Source organism: Rhinoderma darwinii, chromosome 4 (assembly GCF_050947455.1).
Source record: "Rhinoderma darwinii isolate aRhiDar2 chromosome 4, aRhiDar2.hap1, whole genome shotgun sequence".
Classification (NCBI taxonomy): domain Eukaryota; kingdom Metazoa; phylum Chordata; class Amphibia; order Anura; family Rhinodermatidae; genus Rhinoderma; species Rhinoderma darwinii.
Window position 1 is genome coordinate 400,244,342 of NC_134690.1, and position 9,841 is coordinate 400,254,182.

The window sequence follows — 9,841 nt, forward strand, 5'->3', positions numbered from 1 at the left end:
CGCAAATAAGTTTAATTAGGTGAAGGAATCAGCGGGAAATCGGGTCTGGCGGGATTCACCGTGGTCAGTTTTACCATCATGTTCTGTAGAAGACCCAGACTGTAAGGCCTCGTGCACACGAACGCAAAAATGCGGATGAATTTCGGACCCATTCAATTCTACGGGCCCATGCACATGACAGTGGTTTCCATGGTCCGTGCAGTGGTCGGGAGCCCGGACCATAAAAAAATAGGGACAAGTCATTTTATGGGCCACATTTGCGGTCTCGGCTACTAAAAGTCAATGTACATCTTGTATGTGCACAGTCCGTTATTGCGGACAGCCCGAGGATGACACTGGCCGTAATCACGGGCCGTCCACGCGGCTAGGGTCATGTGCATGAGGCTTCACACACGGCGCTAAAAAAACCCGACATGTAAACGTGTCAAATACGCCAGAGTTTCTTGTGACGCGCTTTTTAAATTACAGGCATTTGACGCGTTTTGTGCTCGCTTTTTCACGTTTTTGTTGTGCAATTAGGACTCCTATTGACTATGGGAACATTTGGCGCATTTTCGGCGTGTTTTATGCCTGAAAGTATTGACCTGTCGCTCCTTTTTTACAGTACACATTTTTAAATGCACTTGCGTAAAAAACGTGTTATATATATTAACTGCGCACTTTCCCATTGATTTGAATGGGAAGCTTCAAATCAAGCGTTTTTTGGACGCGTGCGCATAAAACGCGCCAAAATACACACCGTGTGAACAGGGTCCGATAAGAAATAGAAGGGATTTGTGTTAATGTTATCAGGTGGTGCCCCCCGGTGAGTGGCAGAGAAAAATTGCTGCAAATTAATACAAGTTGGTGCCAATGCCATAAATGAGGTCACATGATGACCTTGGTTCCTCATTATTACACAGGTGGATGGGGAACGCATAGGACGCGGCGTGTAGAAACGTGCGACATTGATAAAAAGGTACATGAACGTCAATGAAAATCAAAAAAATCAACATTATTACCCAGAGCAACCAATCATACCGCAGCTTTAGGTCCTGGTCACACGGCGTGTATTTGACGTCTATTTTGGCACGTTTTACGCACCATAGTACGCGTCAAAAAACGCTTGATTATGCTTCCCATTCAGATCAATAGGAAAGCGTGCAGTTAGCACGTACAACGCGTTTTACAAAATGTCATTTAAAAAACGCGTTGTGTAAAAATAGAAGCGTCAGGATAATTCTTAAACGCGTAAAACGCTCCGAACGCACCAAATGTTCCCATAGTCAGTGGGAGTCCTAATTGCGCACCAAAAAAATGTGTAAAAAGTGCGCACAAAACCGCAGCGTAACACAGCACCAGCATAGTCAATTAGATTCCAGGAAATCTCATGTACACGCTGCAGTATTTTTCTGCACGTAAATTGATCTGCGGTGCGGATTTTAAAATCCACAGCATGTCAATTTATCTTGCGTTTCCTCTTGCGAATTGTATCTGCCTAGTGCAGAGGAGAATCGCACCAAAACCCGCACCATGAAAAAGCCGCGATTTACGTAAAAAATGTGTTGTTTTTTTAGTGGCGTGTGAACATATCCGTAAAGAATAGGGCCCCATACACACCACCGTAGATTTTATCTGTAATTAAGGTCCCATTAATTTCTATGGAAGACGGACACCTTCCCGTATATTTATGGGAAGGTGTCCGGGCCGTGGAAAGTTTCCGTAAAAAATAGGACGTCCTATTTTTTTTATTTTATGAACCGTGCTCCCATACTTTATAATGGGAGCACATCTCGCAAGTGAGGGTGGCTGTCCACGGCCGACTGTGACTGTAATCATTACGGCACGGTCGTGTGCATGGGGCCTAACTAAACTTTTTAAAAACCTTTAATATGTCATAGTAATATGTCAGAAGATTTGATCGGTGGGGGTCCGAGCACTTAGACCCCCAACGATCGCTAAAACAAAGTGGCAGAAGCGCTCGGGTGAACGCGGCGCTGCTTCGTTTCTGATCGGCTTTCCTCGAAAATCAGAGTGGTACATGGGCTCAAAGAATTTCTATTGAGCCCTTACACCGCTCCGAGGAAAGCCGATCAGAAACTAAGCAGCACAGCGCTCACCCGAGTGCTTCTGCCACTTTGTTTTAGCGATTGTTGGGGGTCTAAGTGCTCGGACCCCCACCCACTGGCGTAGCTATAGGGGTCGCAGCGGTCGCAATTGCGACCGGGCCCCGAAGCCAGGGGGGCCCACAGCCCCCCGCACCACATCAATAAAAAGTTACTATAGTAACTCGGGCCGCGGGCCCCTGTTACTATAGTAACAGACTTTACTTACCTTCCTGGTTCCGGATCGCAGCGGAGGTCCTGACGTCAAGCGCTGTGCGCAGCGCATGACGTCACAGCGCTATGCGCCGCGCACAGCATCGAGACGACAGAACTCCCGCCGCGGCTGAAGAGGAAGGTAAGATTAGCCCTGACTGGCGGGGCCCGACTCCCGGGACCCGCCAATCAGCTGTTTTGAAGGGGCCGCAGCACTCGTACGAGAGCTGCTCCCCTTCATTCCGGTCACTTCATTCCGGTCACACTGTGAATCCGTGTCGGCGATTCACAGTGTGAGCGAGTAGTGAAATGAAGGGGAAGCAGCTCTCGTACGAGTGCTGCGGCCCCTTCAAAACAGCTGATTTGCGAGTCCCGGGAGACACATCAGCTATTGATGGCCTATCCTGAGGATAGGCCATCAATGTTTAGGGACTGCACAACCCCTAAGCCTACGATGTAGCAGGCTTAGGGGGCCCATGAGACAGGATCACAGATTGTGTGATCCTGTCTGCTGGGCCCTGTATCTAAGCCAATCACATGGTAGGCTTAGATACATGGCCCATGCGTGATCCTGTCTGATGGGCCCTGTATCTAAGCGTACCACACTGTAGGCTTAGATACAGGGTCCCACAGACAGTATCACACATGGGCCCTGTATCTAATCCTAACACATGTGTTACTAATCGTTTTTCTTGAGTGTTTTCTTACAGGTTCGGTCGTTGGACTACGGCGGATTCCAGGACTACTTCGATGACGGCTTTTTTTTAAATTATCAATAAAATGGTTAATGAGGGTTGTGTGGGGGGGGGGGTTTATTTCAATAAAATATTTTTTCTATGTCTTTGTGTTTTTTTTTAAACTATATTACTACCGCCTTAGTAATGGCCGCCGGCTGATTGACAGCATCCATTGCTAAGGTGGGGCTTAGTGTTAGCCGGTGCAGAGGCGAACACTAACCCCCTTTATTACCCCGGTACCCACCGCCACCAGGGGTGCTGGGAAGAGCCGGGTACCATCCAGTACTTGACCATCTGTAGTGATGGTCGGCCACTGGGGTGGCCGCAGGCTGGTATTATCAGGAGGGGAAAGGCCAGATACAGTGGCCCTTCCCACCCTGGTAATGCTAGGCTGCTGCTGCTTTATTGTATCTGGCTGGTTATGAAAAATGGGGGGGACCCCACGTCATTTAAAAAAAATAAAAATAATAATTATTGGAAAGAACGATGTCGGGTCCCCCCCAATTTTCATAACCAGATACAACACAGCAGCAGCAGGCAGCATTACCAGGGTGGTAGGGGCCACTGTTTTTGGCCTTCCCCAGCCTAATACTACCAGCCGGTGGCCGCCCCGGTGCCTGCCCGTCACTACAGATGGTCGGGTACTGGTTCGTACCCGGCTCTTCCCAGTACTCCTGGTGGGTACCGGGGTAATAATGGGGGTTAGTGTAGCCTCTGCACCGGCTAACATTAAGCCTCGCCTTAGTAATGGAGGTTGTCAATCAGCCAGCGGCCATTACTAAGGCAGTGATAATAAAGTTTAAAAAGATACAAGCACATAGAAAAAATATTTTATTGAAATAAAAAAACACAACCCTCATTAACCATTTTATTGAGAATAAAAAAAACGCCATCATTGAAGTCCTCGTATCCGAAGTCCAACAACCGAACCTGTAAAAAAACACAATCACACAAAAATAATCAGTAACACATAAAGAAGCAAAATTATTATTCTTACCTTTCCTGGGTCCAGCGCTGGAGCCGCAATGTCAGCGAGCTGAGTCCTGTATCTAATCCGATCATGTGTGATACTGTCTGCTGAGCTGTGTATCTAATCCAATCATGTGTGATACTGTCTGCTGGGCCCTGTATCTAATCGTATCTTGTGTGATACTGTCTGCTGGGCCCTATATCTAATCCGATCATGTGTGATACTGTCTGCTGAGCCACTGTATCTAATCCTATCATGTGTGATACTGTCTGTTGGGCCCTATATCTAATCCTATCATGTGTGATACTGTCTGCTGAGCCACTGTATCTAATCCTATCATGTGTGATACTGTCTGCTGAGCCACTGTATCTAATCCTATCATGTGTGATACTGTCTGCTGAGCCACTGTATCTAATCCTATCATGTGTGATACTGTCTGCTGGGCCACTGTATCTAATTCTATCATGTGTGATACTGTCTGCTGAGCCAATGTATCTAATCCTATCCATAGTTTATCGGGTCGTAGTGCTATAGATATGCTATGCTGTCTCCTATACACACATTTTTTTTTGGGCGGACACACATGTATTGGGGATATTTCCCCTGACATTTTAAGCCCTGAGGGTATGTTCACACGGCAGCGTCCATTACGGCTGAAATTACGGTGCTGTTTTAGGGTATGTTCACACGGCCAAATTTCAGACGTATACGAGGCGTATTATGCCTCGTTTTACGTCTGAAAATACGGCTCCAATACGTCGGCAAACATCTGCCCATTCATTTGAATGGGTTTGCCGACGTACTGTGCAGACGACCTGTTATTTACGCGTCGTCGTTTGACAGCTGTCAAACGACGACGCGTAAAAATACAGCCTCGTCAAAAGAAGTGCAGGACACTTCTTTGGACGTTTTTGGAGCTGTTTTCTCATAGACTCCAATGAAAACAACTCCAAAAACGAGTTGGTAAAAAAACGAGTTGGTAAGAATGCGAGTTGGTAAAAAAACGTCAGAAAAGCAGGGTCTGTTTTCCCTTGAAAACAGCTCTGGATTTTCAGACGTTTTGGTTGACTACGTGTGAACATACCCTTAAGGAGAAAACAGCTCCGGAATTTCAGACGTAAAGGCATGTGAAGGCGTCTTTCGCTGCGTCCATTACAGACGTAATTGGAGCTGTTTTTCCATGGAGTCCATGGAAAACGGCTCCATTTACGTCTGAAGAAGTGACAGGCACTTCTTTGACGCGGGCGTCTTTTTTACGCGCCGCCTTTTGACAGCGGCGCGTAAAAAAAATGACCGTCGGCACAGAACATCGTAAGACCCATTCAAATGAATGGGCAGATGTTTGCCAACGCTTTTGAGCCGCATTTTCGGACGTAATTCAATGCTAAAACGCCCGAATTACGTCCGTAAATAGGGTGTGTGAACCCAGCCTTAGTGATGCCCCCGGCTGCTAGTGCTGCATTGTTGGGTCACTTAGGAGACCCAGCGATGCAGCTGAAAGCTGCGGACCGTCGGCCATGAGGAGTTTGCGGGGGGGGGGGGGGCCCAATAAGAACTTTTGCATCGGAGCCCATGAGCCTTTAGCTACGCCCCTGCCCCCACCGATCAAATCTTCTGTCACTATGAAATCATATCCCAAACACCAGATAAGACCCCATAATTTAGACTGCAGACGCCATAATTCAGACCCTATAATACAGACCCAAACACTCAGACCCCCTAATACAGACCCCATACCATACCCTCAATTATCAGACCTTAAACCCATAATTTAGACCCCAAACTCATAATTAGGAACCCAGACCAGACCCCATAATTTAGACTCCATACTAGTCCCCAATATTCAGACCTCAGACCATACCCCAAACCCCAATATTTAGACACTATACCCTATAATTAAGACCCTAGACAAGACCTCAGATCCCAAAAATCAGACCCCAGAGCAGACCCCTTTAATTACTCACCTCTCCTCGCTCCGGGCTCCTCTTCTGCAGGCCAAGCGCCACTTCGGATACCAACCCCGCTGCACATGACATCTTGACACTGGGCAGCATCATGACATGTGGTGAAGCGGTGCCTGGATCTGAAGAGGAGCCAGGCCTGCAAAGAAGGAGTTGGGAACGAGGATAGGTGAACAATTCAGATCGGCTGTTACCTATTACAATAATCTAAAAAGTATTGGCCAAATTAACCCTTTGACCACCACAACAATTTCCACAATTTTGACATACACAAATAAAACATGAATATTAATGAAAAAAATCATATTTTTTCTGAAAGTAGACACCTAGCCCATTGTGAGAATACCACCCAGCAGTTAACACGTATGGGCGCCTTCATGCAATTTTGCGTAAAAAAAACATAAAAAGTTTGTGGCTAAAAGTCTGACCCAAGCAAGATGTGCAGTTCATACATGTCACTTATATCTCGGTCTACATTCAGAAAACTTCTCATAATTACCAGAACATAAGAAACCAAAAATCTCTTGGGATCCAGATGCCAGTAAACATCTGTTGGGGGGTCAAAGAGTCAAGAAATGGTGTAATTATATGTGCAACTTCTCCTCTTCTCACCCCTGTAGTATGAAAAAAAGGACCCCCTAAATGTGACAATAACAGGCCGTGATCCCGCCTCCTGCTCTCACTTGCAGCTTCTCCTCTCCCTCCCCTACACAGACACAGAACCAGGGAGTAAAACTTTTCATCCTGTTCCTGAATTCAAAAGTGGGATGCGCCCCGATCATTGCCTAAGATTCCGGGCTTTAATATGATACCAAGATCTAAGCTCTAACCTTATATTTTAGTCGTGACAAACGTCCTAAGTCATGACATTTTACATATGAGCGTTTGCAGGACTGTGCCGGGAAGATATTTACCCATAGAGAAAGTGTCAACAAATTCGGGACTGTTGGCAACTATAATAATCTTTATTTATAAAGCGCCAACATATTCCGCAGCACTTTACAATTCAGAGTTTTCATGTACAGACAATATCAAACATTACATAGTGACAAAACTAATATAGAATTAAAACACTAGGAGTGAGGACCCTGATCACAAGAGCTTACAATCTATGAGGAAATAAGAGAGACAAAAAATGTAAAAGTGCTTGTTCAGTACAATGGTCCTCCATCTTTATACACATGGGGTAGTAACATGAAGCTGCAGGAGCCGTCACCAGCCGAAATCCGTGTATGACAGACATGAAGTGTATTGGGGTGCAGGGAGTGTGGGGGGCACTGCTGGATCAGGGGTCTAGTTCTGATGACTAATGTAAAATGGGGGCCAGTGAAAGGAGTCAGATCAGGGAATGTTATAGGCCGGTCTAAAAATATCGGTTTTCAGGGCACATTTAAAACTGTGGATATTGGGAATTGATCTGATTGTCTGGGGTAGAACATTCCAGAGGACGGTGCAGGAGAGAAGTCCTGGAGACGGGAGGGGGAGGTTCGGATTATGGTGGATGTTAATCTAAGGTCGTTGGCAGAACAAAGAACACGGGTAGGGTGGTAGACAGAGATGAGGGAGGAGATGTAAGAAGGTGCAGCACTGTAGAGAGCTTTGTGGGTGAGAGTATTTAGTTTGAATTTAATTCTGAAGTGTATGGGCAACCAGTGTAGTGACTGGCACAGGATAGAGGCATCGGTGTAGAGTTCCAGTGCAATGACTGGCACAGGGTAGATGCGTTGGTGTAGCGGTCCAGTGCAGTAACTGGCACAGGGTAGGGGAATCGGTGTAGTGGTCCAGTGCAGTGACTGGCACAGGGTAGAGTCGTTGGTGCAGCGGTCCAGTGCAGTTACTGGCACAGGGTAGAGGCATCGGAGTAGCGGTCCAGTGCAGTGACTGGCACAGGATAGAGCCATTGGTGCAGTGGTTCAGTGCAGTGACTAGCACCAGGTAGAGGCATTAGTGTAGCGGTCCAGTGCAGTGACTGGCACGGGGTAGAGGCGTTGGTGTAGCAGTCCAGTGCAGTGACTGGCACAGGGTAGAGGTGTTGTTGCACCAGTCCAGTGCAGTGACTGGCACAGGGTAGAGGCGTTGGTGTAGCGGTCCAGTGCAGTGACTGGCACAGGGTAGAGGTGTTGGTGCAGCAGTCTAGTGCAGTGACTGGCACAGGGTAGAGGTGTTGGTGCAGCAGTCCAGTGCAGTGACTGGCACAGGGTAGAGGCGTTGGTGTAGTGGTCCAGTGCAGTGATTGGCACAGGGTAGAGGCGTTGGTGTAGCGGTCCAGTGCAGTGACTGGCACAGGGTAGGGGTGTTGGTGCAGCAGTCCAGTGCAGTGACTGGCACAGGGTAGAAGTGTTGGTTCAGCAGTCCAGTGCAGTGACTGGCACAGGGTAGAGGCATCGGTGTAGCGGTCCAGTGCAGTGACTGGCACAGGGTAGAGGCATCGGTGTAGCAGTCCAGTGCAGTGACTGGCACAGGGTAGAGGCATCGGTGTAGAGTTCCAGTGCAATGACTGGCACAGGGTAGATGCGTTGGTGTAGCGGTCCAGTGCAGTAACTGGCACAGGGTAGGGGAATCGGTGTAGTGGTCCAGTGCAGTGACTGGCACAGGGTAGAGTCGTTGGTGCAGCGGTCCAGTGCAGTTACTGGCACAGGGTAGAGGCATCGGAGTAGCGGTCCAGTGCAGTGACTGGCACAGGATAGAGCCGTTGGTGCAGTGGTTCAGTGCAGTGACTAGCACCAGGTAGAGGCATTAGTGTAGCGGTCCAGTGCAGTGACTGGCACGGGGTAGAGGCGTTGGTGTAGCAGTCCAGTGCAGTGACTGGCACAGGGTAGAGGTGTTGTTGCACCAGTCCAGTGCAGTGACTGGCACAGGGTAGAGGCGTTGGTGTAGCGGTCCAGTGCAGTGACTGGCACAGGGTAGAGGTGTTGGTGCAGCAGTCTAGTGCAGTGACTGGCACAGGGTAGAGGTGTTGGTGCAGCAGTCCAGTGCAGTGACTGGCACAGGGTAGAGGCGTTGGTGTAGTGGTCCAGTGCAGTGATTGGCACAGGGTAGAGGCGTTGGTGTAGCGGTCCAGTGCAGTGACTGGCACAGGGTAGGGGTGTTGGTGCAGCAGTCCAGTGCAGTGACTGGCACAGGGTAGAGGTGTTGGTTCAGCAGTCCAGTGCAGTGACTGGCACAGGGTAGAGGCATCGGTGTAGCGGTCCAGTGCAGTGACTGGCACAGGGTAGAGGCATCGGTGTAGCAGTCCAGTGCAGTGACTGGCACAGGGTAGAGGCATCGGTGTAGAGGTCCAGTGCAGTGACTGGCACAGGGTAGAGGCATCGGTGTAGCAGTCCAGTGCAGTGACTGGCACAGGGTAGAGGCATTGGTGCAGCGGTCCAGTGCAGTGACTGGCACAGGGTAGAGGCATCGGTGTAGCGGTCCAGTGCAGTGACTGGCACAGGATAGAGCCGTTGGTGCAGTGGTCCAGTGCAGTGACTAGCACCAGGTAGAGGCATTAGTGTAGCGGTCCAGTGCAGTGACTGGCACGGGGTAGAGGCGTTGATGTAGCAGTCCAGTGCAGTGACTGGCACAGGGTAGAGGTGTTGTTGCAGCAGTCCAGTGCAGTGACTGGCACAGGGTAGAGGCGTTGGTGTAGCGGTCCAGTGCAGTGACTGGCACAGGGTAGAGGTGTTGGTGCAGCAGTCCAGTGCAGTGACTGGCACAGGGTAGAGGTGTTGGTGCAGCAGTCCAGTGCAGTGACTGGCACAGGGTAGAGGCATCGGTGTAGCAGTCCAGTGCAGTGACTGGCACAGGGTAGAGACATTGGTGTAGCGGTCCAGTGCAGTGACTGGCACAGGGTGGAGGCGTCGGTGTAGAGGTTGGTCAGAAGGATGAGCCCGGCTGCTA